Raw genomic sequence first — 11,926 nt, forward strand, 5'->3', positions numbered from 1 at the left:
TGGCCATTTCCCCTAGTGATTATTTCTCATTTTCTGTCTATCTGTCTCTCCAGTGAGCACATGCATCTTATAGCAAAAATTTTTCTCAAAACAAAACAAAAACATAAAACAAGGAAAAGGACAAAGAAAGATCAAAAGTAAGACAAAGAAAAGAGAATCAACTAAATGCAAGAGTATAATTAAAAGGGGGAGAAATGTTCACAAACATACTGAAATGTTCACTTTATAAGCTAAGTAATATGATTGAACTTATATAAAAAATTAAAATGAAAAAAGTGGAAAAAAAGGGAGGAGTTATGACCTTAATAGCAAACAAGGTGGAATTCAGGTTATAAAAAAGAAAAGACTAAGAAGAAAAACTCTATGATGCTAATGAAGATGCAAGATTGCGAATATCCTTCCATGTATGAAATAATAAAGCAGTGAGATTCTTAGAAAATCAAGAAGAATAAAACTAACAGCCCAACAACAACAATAAAAAAAATGGGAAAAGTATGTAAAGTATGTCAATGGAAAAAGAAATACAAATGACTCTTAAAGATATGCAAGTATGTACATCCTCATTTATCATAAAAATGTAACTTAAAACTATACTGATAAACCATTTTTTACCTTTAAGATTACTGACAATACAAAAGATTGAGAATTTACTGTTGGTAAGGCTGTGGGATAATTGGTAGGAGTGAAAACTGTGTAGCTGGCTCCCACATGGCCAATTGTTCAGTGTGAGTCTGAACCTGGCAACTTGAAAAACACACATGGTACTTGTGAGTGTGTGCCCAAATTTCTGAAAGGAAAATGTAGAAGAAAGGATTGAAGAGTGGCCATACCCCCTTGAGGGTGCTTTCTCATTTTCCTCCTCTCTCTTTATCTGTCTCCAAAGAGGCCATGTACCTGAAAGCAAAAAAATTAAAAATTGGAAAAATACCCCCAGTGTTCCTGTAGAGGATTATTTGGCAATGGCGTCATAACTGTTTTTTCATTTTTCCTTAGACCTAGCAATTCAACTTGAGGGAAGTTGAATTTGCCCTGCAGATGTTCTTGTATGAGTAGTAAATGACATAAATACGCCTGACTACTCATGTAGCATTATTTGTAGAATAGAAGATTGGAAGCATCTATATTTTTTGAGAGAGGACTGGTTAGGCCCACCTACAGTGGAGTAGTGGTAATGTGGTGCCCTGTGATGCTGGAACAATATGAAAGATCAGGGTTTGGTTCTTTGTTTAACCTGTATACACTGGGCATATACACAGTTGCCCATGATCCAGCTGGCTAAGTGTGTGTGTGTTGGGGGGGGGGAGGTGTTGGAGGAGGAATCAAGCATGAAACTGTGTTGAGAGTGCTTGAATTTTTCTTTCGCTCTCCTATCTCTCCTATGAAATAAATAAATAGTTTCAAAAATAGCTAGTTAAATAACTGTTCATTCCTACTGCAGAATATTATGCAGTTATTTAATAAGACTGAAAAATCTTTCTATGTGTTGATACAAGGAAAAAGAAAGAAAGAAAGAAAGAAAGAAAGAAAGAAAGAAAGAAAGAAAGAAAGAAGAAAGAAAGAAAGAAAGAAAGAAAGAAAGAAAGAAAGAAAGAAAGAAAGAAAGAAAGAGAAAGAAAGAAAGAAAGAAAGAGAAACCTCCAGGGTAACATGCTATATGAAAGTTGGGACCAGCAGGTGGCATGGTGGTTAAGGCACTGGACACTCCCACATGGCTGACCAGGGTTCAAGTCCTGAATCTGGTGGCTTGCTTTCTCACTTCCTCTCTCTCTCATTCTCACCCTCTGTCTCTCTCTGCTCAAACTAAAAAATAAATGAGTGAATAAATAAAATAAAATAAATAATCATTAAAAAAAGTTGTGAGGGGTAGAATTGCAAATATTACTTTGTCTAAAAGAGATTAAAAGAGGAGAAAAACATATATGCATAAAGCAATAGTAAAAGTGCATAATAAATCTGGGACCAGCAGATGGTGTGATGGTTAAGGCACTGGACTTTAACATGGCTGAGTACAGTTCAAGTCCTGGACCTCGCAGCTTGCTTTCTTACATTCCCTCTCTCTCTGGTCAAATTATAAATTAACTAATTAATTAAATTAATAGTCCTAAAAAATTTATTTTTTACACTGTATAAGAAATCAGTAACAGAGGTGATCAAGTACAAGGGAGATTATTTGCTTTTTGTTGTTTAACTGTGTGAACGCATTTTCAATATAAAAATGATTTACAATATCACGAAAATAAGGAGATTATCATAGTGCTACCAAGTTTATATTTTTCCACATAACGACGCAAAAAAATCCTGCCATCTATTATAGCTGTTAAATCACATAAAAAAGAGGGACTAGCAGTTAGCGCAATGGTTATGTTGCTGGACTCCCATGTAGTCAACCGTGGTTCGAGTCCCAGACTCAGTGACTTAAAACTCACGCTGGGTGCATGTGCGTGCGTGCCCAAGATCCTGAGTGGAGAATGGAGGAGAAGGGATTGTGGCATGGCCATTCCCCCTGGGGGGTGATTTCTCGCTTTCTGTCTCTGTCTCTCTCTGTCTGTCTGGCGAGCTTACGTGCCCTATAGCAAAAACCTCTCAAAAAAAAAAATTCACATAAGAAAGATAATCTTGCAATGAATAGTCAAAAGCAATAATCAATATCATAATAAACAATATCATCAACCTTTTTGATTAAAAAAATGAAGATAATACTTTGGTTACATGATCACTTTAAAAGAATAATCTTTTGAATCAGTACAATATTGTCTTTTTCTCATTTCTCTGTAATCCAGTGAGCATTTCACCATTACCTGGTTCCAGTCATAAGTCAAGTATTTTTTTAAGTTTATTTCTTCCATGAGCAAAAGTGACAGAGAGACAGTCTAGTGAGAGAAAGAGACAGTGAGAAACTTGTAACAGGATCTTCACACTGGAACCTATCCCTATCTTCAACCAGCCCAGAATCATAGACATGTGTGTGCCAGAAGGTATAGGTAGGTCTCTACGCAAACCTGGAACCCTCCCATTTGAGTCATGCCAGGAGAGTACTGGATTATAGCTAAGCCACATTTTAGGCCCCAGGTTAAATTTTTTATACAGATCACATTATCGAATCTGTTTTTGTTTTGTGTTTGAATCTTCACTTCTCTATAATATAGATACTGTTACTGCCTCTATTTATCTGTGAGATAACCGAGGCTCAGGAAGTTGAGGCCATTTGTACTAGGTCATGCAGCTAATAGAGAATCCTTTCTGTTTTACCTACTATGTACAGAGACATCATGGCAGCAGTGGAAATAGCTCTGGAATGAAAACAAGAGACCCAGGTTGTGTTTGTGGTTCTAGCTTTAAGGTAAGTGACTTTTTTTCATATCTGTTTTTTTTTTTCATCTGTAAAAATTATAGAAATGAAGTTTCCACAAGCTAAACATTTTTAATTCTAAAATTTTATAGGTCTAGCACAATTGTAGGTAACTTAGTGAATTCTAGGTGCACTTAAGGAAGTATTTTCTGTCTATAACTCAAATTATTTATTTCAAGTTATTATCTGTCCTGTACTACATGACAAAGGAAGAGGCTGTCCAGAATTATTTTTTCCTCTTGGGTTATTATTTAGGCTAGTGGGGTCTCAACCAAGTTGGGAACAAAATCTCCCCTCCTTCACTTCCTCATTCCAATGGAGCTCTCAAGAGCTGAAGCCAGCTCACTTTCTTTGACTCTTCTAATTGCTACCCACTCCCTGCCCCTGTACTGGACTGGGAGTGTCTACAAGGAAGAGGGGCAGTTGCCACAGTTCCCAGATGGTTCTCACTGAAATGTGCAACACAAAGGCACACTCTGGTGCCACTACCAGATCATAGAGTGATAAGAGAGCTCTTAGGCACAATCTACAGGTATGTCATTTGAGATTTTTTCCAATGAGGATAGACAGGAATGAGGCTTAGCATATGTCCCCTGAGGTTAAGGATATACTTAAGTAAAGACAGGAACAGTGCCAATTCTTGTCTAAAAACATTTGTTTATTTATTTAAATTTGACCAGAGAGACAGAGTGAGAGAGAAAGAAAGAAAGAGAGAAAGCAAGTAACAAAATCCAGGATTTGAACTGTGGTAGACCCTGCGGGAGTCCAGTGCTCTTAACCACGATGCTATCTGCCATCCTCCTTGTCAAAAAATTTCTAAAGGTGGTGGTCCACTGAAGTATGTCATGCTGATAACACTGAATACATAGGTACAGTGATTCTACATGTTCTTCATGCCCCTCAGAAGGTGTAGAATAGGTCCCTGGTGGTTCCTGTAGCTTAGAAGAAAGAGGGTCAGTCACTTTGATTCTGTCAGGTTGCTGCAGGGTACGGGTGTCCTACTGAGGCCCAGGGGAAATATTACTGCCTTCCTGATAGAGGACTTCAGTGATTCAAGGTGTCATAGTGAGTAAACGTCACCCTCATGAAAACCACACATCAGCAGAGTCATCAGCCTTAGTCTAACCCAGAGCAAGACCTAAGACAACTCCCCATAGCCACTGTGAGGGCAGCTGTATAGAAAGATGTCTAAGAAAACATCTACATTCCTCTTTCTCCTCCTTAGCCTGAGAACCAGAGCACCCTCCTACCCAACTCTAACCAGAAGCTCATAAGTTTTGAGTCATACTTTATATTGAGGACTTTAAAAACAAAAACAAACAAACAAACAAAAAAACGAGTCAGGAGTTATTACTGGAATAAGCCTGTTCTTAGAATAAAAAATGGCAAGTATGTTATGTAAACTGTGATTAGGGGGTTCATCAGCAAACAGACATGACACAGCACAGTTGGGGGTTCATCAGGGAAAGGACATGACACGGCATACTTGAAAGCTTTGAAAACAATATAAACTCATTTCACATTTATACCCATAAAAAGATAAAATTTCTCAACTTGTTATAAAACACGAATGATGCAATAATTAAGAATATCATGTAACAGGATGTTGTCAGCAGCTCCCAGAGTTGTTATAACCTTTCCCCACTCTTTTGTTCTTTCTTAAACAGCTATCATTAACCCTTTTGATTAAAAAAAAAATGAAGATAATATTTTGGTTATAGGGCTAGTTTAAGTATTAACTACAATAAAATAAATGTTCAATAATAGAAGCTGTTATTATCAGTATTATTAATATCTTCTCATTCCCATTCAAAACATGTTTTTTTAGGTTGTTTTACCTTTTATTATTTGATACTATTTTAAGAAAATGTACATGCAGTTTAAATGTTTGCAATTAAAATAATTTTTGGGGAGACTAGAATGGATGTTATATAATGATAAAGGGTCTGATTCATCAACAGGATATAACAACTATAAATATATATACATTCAACATTGGTGCACCCACACATATAAAACAAAAATAGAAAATCTGAAGGGAGAGAGATATTGCAATACAATAATATTAGGACACATAAATACTCCATTTTAACAATAGACATATATCCTAAAGACAGAAAATTAATAAAGGAACATTGGACTTGAATATTATTTTAGGACAAGTGGACCCAGAAAATACACATAGAGTATGTATAGAGTATGTCATTCAACAGCAGCAAGATCAACATTTTTCTCAAGCACACATGAAACATTCTCTAGCAGACCATATGTTAGTCCATAAAACAAGTCTTGGCAAATTTGAAAAGACTAAAATCTTATTTAGTATTCTTTCTGACTATGGTAGCATGAAACTAAAAATTAATATCAGAAAGAGTTTAAGAAAACTAACAAATACAGGGAATTAAACAACATACTCCTGAAGGAGAAATTAAAAAGGTAAATTTTAAAATATAATAACATTTTTCTTTATTCATGATAGAGCACACGTGCACTAACATAAAAATGAGAAAGAAGTACCTTCCTCAGTATTTGGTCATGCTGGTATCCCCTTTCTCTAGTCCTCCAGCTCATCAGACCTTAGGCACTGTGTGCATGCCCACTGTGCTTCAGGCTGACCAGGCTGGGCAACTGAACTGTGTTTGCCATGTAGAATCAAGCTTCTCTTGAGCAGCACATTACCATTGGGTCATGGAGCTGGCCCAATAAGTATCTTGAGATTTAATTGGAAAAAAAATACCAAAAATACCAAAAGCAGTTCTGAGAGGAAATTTCATAGCAGTCAATGCCTACATCAAAAAACAAACAAACAAACAAACAAACAAAGGGACCAGCAGTTAGTGTAGTGGCTATGTCGCTGGACTCCCATGTAGTCGACCACGGTTCGCGTCCCAGACCCAGTGGCTTAAAACTCACACCAGGTGTGTGTGCGTGCATGCCCAAGATCCTGAGAGGAGAACGGAGGAGAAGGGATTGCAGCGTGGCCATCCCCCCTGGGGGGTGATTTCTCACTTTCTGTCTCTCTGTCTGGCGAGTACACACGCCTATAGCAAAAACCTCTCCAAAACAAACAAACAAACAAACAAACAAAGATCTCAAATATGCAATTTAATGTTATTCCTCAAAGAATTAAAAATAAGAACAAACAGATTGAAGTTGGCAAAAATAAGAAAATAATTAATATCTTAGCAGAAATAGATAAATCAGAGAATGAAAGTACAATACAGCAGATCAATAAAATAAAGTTGGTATTTTAAAAAATAAACCAAATCGGCACATTAATTAAGAAAAAAGGGAAGACTCAAATAATAGTAAAAGTGAAAGAGAAGACATCACAATGGATACTACAGACATGCAAAGGATCATAAACTATTTTTAAAATTATTTATTTAATTGTATTCATTCATTCTTTTTTTTTTTTTTAATTTGACCACAGAGTGAAAGATAGATAGAGAGAAAGCCACCAGGTCCGGGACTCGAACTGTGGTTGGCCATGTGGGAGTGTTCAGCACCTTAACCACCATACCACCTGCTGGTTTCCATAAACTATTCTGATCAATCATACAGAAACAAATTGAATGACCTAGAAGAAAAAAGATCATGTGCAAGCCAGCTGGTGGAGTGTGGTTAAGGTGGCTGGATCTTGTATGGCCAACTGTACAGTTCAAGTCCAAGAACTGGCAAGTGAAAAAACATGCTGAGCACAGGTGTGTATCCAAAATTCTGAGAGGATAGAAGGCAAGGGATTGTGGTGTGTCTATACCCTTTTTGGGAAAGGGGTGCTTTCTCTCTCCCTCTCTCTCTTTCTTTCTCTCTCTCTCTCTGTCTATCTCTCTTTCTGTCTGCCTTTAGTGAGTGTATGCATCCTACAGAAAATTTTTAAAAAAATATTTTTGATCAAGTAGGATTTATCCATGAGATGCAAAGACGAGTCAAAATACATGAATCAATAAATGTGACACATGATGTCAATAGACTGAAAAACAAAGATCTATGATTATCTTATTAGATGCAGAAAAGTTATTTGACAAAATTTGATGTTTTCTCATGATGCAAACTCTCAGCAAATTAGGTATAGAAGGAATGTACTTTAATATAACAATGCAACATTATAGGCCTTTCCTCTAAAATCTGAAACAAGACAAGAATTCCCACTCAAAACTTCTTTTCAGAATAGTATTGGAAGTTCTCGACAGAACAATAAGGCAAGAGAGAAAAATAAAAAGGCATCATGTTGGAAAATAAGAAGTAAAATTGAAATTATTGCTATTTGTTGATTACTTGATCTTATACATAGAAAACCCTAAAATCTCCACCCAAAAAAAAACTGTTGGAACTAATTACTAAATTTAGTAAAGTTGCAAGATACAAAATCAACACACAAAAATCAGCACCATTTCTATACACTAAAAATCCACTATGCAAAAAAGAAATCAAGAAAACAGTTCCATTTACAATAACTTCAAAACAAATTAACAAATTAAACACTTAAGAATAAATTTAATCCAATAGTTGAAATACTTATATGCAGAAAACTATAAAATGCTGATGAACAAAACTGAAGAAGACACAAATAGATAAATATCCTATATTCATAGATGAGAAGAATTACTGTTGAGATGTTCATACTGTTAAAAGCAATCCACAGTTACAATGCAATTCTTTTTTTTTAATTTAATTTTATTTTTTACATTTTTTTAAAATACATTCAATCACATTATTTAGCTTACAAGGTGATCATTTCAACATGTGAACATTTCTCCCCGGTCCAGTTGATCAAAATATAACAATACTACCTCCCTGTCTCAACAATGCTGTCTCCGTATTCCTCAGTATCATTTTTTATAGAAATAGAAAAAAAAAATCCTGAAACACATACAGAACCATGAATAACCCTGAATAGCAAAGGCAATTATGAGTAAAGCTGGAGGCACCACCCTACCAAATTTCGTATTATTCATACTACAAAAATATAGTAATTAAAACATGTTTCTGACCTAAAAGTAGATACATTGACTAATGAAACAGAATTGAGAGAGCAGAAATGAAGACACATATGTATGATCGGTGGCTTTTTTGGGTGGGGGTAGGAATTGGGGGAGTTGCTATAGAGCATGTGCACTTGCCAGAGAGAGACAGAAAGAGGAAAAGTGAGAAATCACGCCGCAGGGAAATGGCAACACTGCAACCCCTTTTTCTCTTTCCTCCTCCTGGGATTTTGGGCATGTACCCACTTGTGACCAGTGTAATTTTCTTTCTTTTTAAAACTTAATTATTTTACATTTATTCACTGTATATCATTATAGCATACAATATGAATTTTCCCACCCAGAATACACTGTGTATTGACTCAGTCCAAGATCAGCATTATTCACAATTGCTAAGACATAGAAACAACTCAAATGTCCACAAACAGACAAATGGATTTTTAAAAAGTGTGACCACTGTAATTTTAAAACTGCCAGGTCCAGGACTGAAACCATAGTCAGTCTTATGGGAGTCAGCACTTCAGCCAGTATGCCACCTGCTGGCCCTGATCAGAGGCATTTTAACAAAGATGCCAAGAATACACATGAAAAAGATAGTCTCTTCAATAAATGGTGTTGGGAAACTATCACACTGAATACAAAAAAAAAAAAAAAAATCTCAAAATGGATTAAATAGTTAGACACAAATCTGAAACTATTAAACTACTAAAAGAAAATAGAAAGCTGTACAGCATTGATCTGGCATTTATCTGGTTTCTGGATTTGACATCAAAAACACACATGCCAGGACCAGCAGTTAGTGTAATGGCTATGTCGCTGGACTCCCATGTAGTCGACCGTGGTTCACGTCCCGGACCCGGTGGCTTAAAACTCATGCTGGGCACGTGTGCGTGTGTGCCCAAGATCCCTAGAGGAGTACGGAGGAGAAGGGATTGCGGCGTAACCATCCCCCCTGGGGGGTGATTTCTCGCTTTCTGTCTCTCTGTCTGTCTCTCTGTCTGTCTGGCGAGCGCACACGCCCTATAGCAAAAACCTCTCCAAAACACACACACACACACACACACACACACACACACACACACACACATGTCCAGCATGTACCAAGAAACCTCTGGATAAGAACCCAGGCTTCCTGCCATGTCAACATCATGGAATGTTATACTACAACTGTACTACTGAAGCTGGCCAACATAACTTTCATTTGCACTGAGAAACAAACAAAAAACTGTATAAATTGCTGTATTATGATATTCACTGCATTGCAGTGGTCTGGAACTGAACTCACAATCTCCCTGAGGTACGCCTGTTTTTATAGAGAAAAAGGTGCTTGGATTATAAAAGATTTCTATGTATTATACCCTTTACTCAACCTTGAGCTGATTATGTTTTACAAGATCACTTGCTTTGTATCCAGAGCTTATCCTATGAAATTTGCCTAATATACCCTCAGGAGCTTTTCAATTTTCTTCTTCTGTGACATATATGATATCTTATTATACTTTATATTTAGACTAAACCAAAGTGACTCTTGGTCTGGATTTCCTCTTTTTTATGTGCCACAGGAAGCCTAGTCAGAAGGAAGTAAATGTTGATTAAGAAATACATGAAATATGGAGGCAATTATTTCTATACAGACTATTTAAACTAATTTTGGTTCATTCAAAGAGGATCAGGAGAAGTTGAGCCATCTGGAATCCAGAGAACTGAAAATATGCGTTGGGTACAACTAATGGGAAAATGCGGAAGAGAAAGCTATGACTTTTAAAAGTAACAATTTTAAAATAACTTTGAGAGCCAATCCTTCTCCATACATTCTAAAGGCAATAATTTCTGGGCTGACCACATGATGAGCTCTGCAGACCCACTCCCCAGTGGAACATTTTTAGCTGTAAAAATTGTATAAAAACAACCGCCTAAAGTTTCTGAAACTTGTCTTAAAGTTGTAGAGAAAACATTAAATTAAGAAAAATCAGCCATTATACTGATTTATTCAAGAACAATGTAAGTCTACAGCATTTGTTCACACCTGCCCCCTTCCTCTTGCTCACTCCAATGTCATATCGCAGAGGATAAGTTCCAAGTGAATGCTGCTAAAAGACTGGGGATTCTTTCCTTCCCCAAGTCAAGATTCTCCCCGAGATGTGTCACTGAGGATACTGGGGCCAATTGCCCTTAACCACGTTTTTCATAGGGTGGAGGCTGAACCCTAGGAGAGGCAAGCCAAGAACACAAGAGGCTAGTACACTTTTCCAGAATCCTACTATAAAGCAGATAGGTCATTCCAAGGGAAGTAGATCATTATCCTTGACCAAAGCTTTGGAGCAAGTGGCTCAGAGATTTTTTTTCCCAGAAACAGAGGCAGCCTGTAAGAACAAAGAGCCCCATTGCACAATAGTTAAGTGCTACACTTGGAAAACTGGATCCCACCTAGCCAACTATCATTCAAATCTTGGCTTTAGTGGCTAGGAATCACCTGGAAGGCTGGATTTATGATGTAAATTTTGCAGTATTATGATTCTCATTCAATCTAAAAGCTTACATAATTATTCCTTGCCAGGATTAACTCCATTTTGAATGCTTTGACAAAATAATTTCATTTTGAGTGTATGATATTTGCTTTAATACTTGCTGCAATTGAGCCAATAAGCTCATATAGCCAACTTGTTAATGTGTGTCATAAGCTGATGGGCTCCAGAACATTCCTCCTTCCCAGTTTGACATCTGAAAGCAGAGATAACTCATCTTTGGGGGCTATAAATAACAGAGCCTTATCTCTGCACTGTTATCTGAGACACATCTTGTTGTGATTCCACTGTTTGTGAGTACTCATTTGATAAGCCAGGCAGCAGAAGGCCCTGTTCAATTGGAAAAATCCCTAAATATCATCATTGACAACTTGAAAGCATTTTAGACCATTTGAGTGTCACTGCAAGGGGACAATTCTCCCAAGCTGTTCTTTTTTTTTTTTTCTTTTCTTCTTTTTTTATATTTTGCTATAGGGCATATATGCTCACCAGAGGGAGAGAGAGAGAGAGAGAAAGAAAGAGAGAGAAAGCATTCCCCAAGGGGATGGCCATGTTACAATCCCTTTTCTTCCATTCTCTTCTCATAATTTTGGGCACTTCTGCACACACACCCAGAATGCTTTTTTTTTCTTCTTCTTCTTCTTTTATTTTTTTTTTTCAAATAGGTTTTTGCCATAGGGCACATGTGCTCACCAGAGAGAGACAGTCAGAGAGATAGAGAAAAAGTAAGAAATCACCTTGACATAAAGAAGTTTACTAATATTTGATATTATGGCAGAATCAGGATAGTGAAGTAAGCCACAATTACAGAGGCCAGGTGACCTGTGTAGTCAAATTGATGATAAATAGATGTGGCTTGCCCAGGTCCCTTAGGAAGGAATTTTTAGAATGAAGAAAGATGGCCAGAGTTTAGTCCTCAAGTTCATAATTAGCACAAGAGTGCCTGTGTGCTCTCCTTTCTTTCCCTTTTTATTTCCCTTTTACTTATTTAGTTATATATTAACCTATTGTGTGTGTGTGTGTGTGTGTGTGTGTGTGTGTTGCAATAAACTGATTCATTTGTGAAA

The sequence above is a fragment of the Tupaia chinensis genome, unplaced genomic scaffold (assembly GCF_000334495.1).
Source record: "Tupaia chinensis unplaced genomic scaffold, TupChi_1.0 Scaffold000597_1, whole genome shotgun sequence".
Taxonomy (NCBI): domain Eukaryota; kingdom Metazoa; phylum Chordata; class Mammalia; order Scandentia; family Tupaiidae; genus Tupaia; species Tupaia belangeri.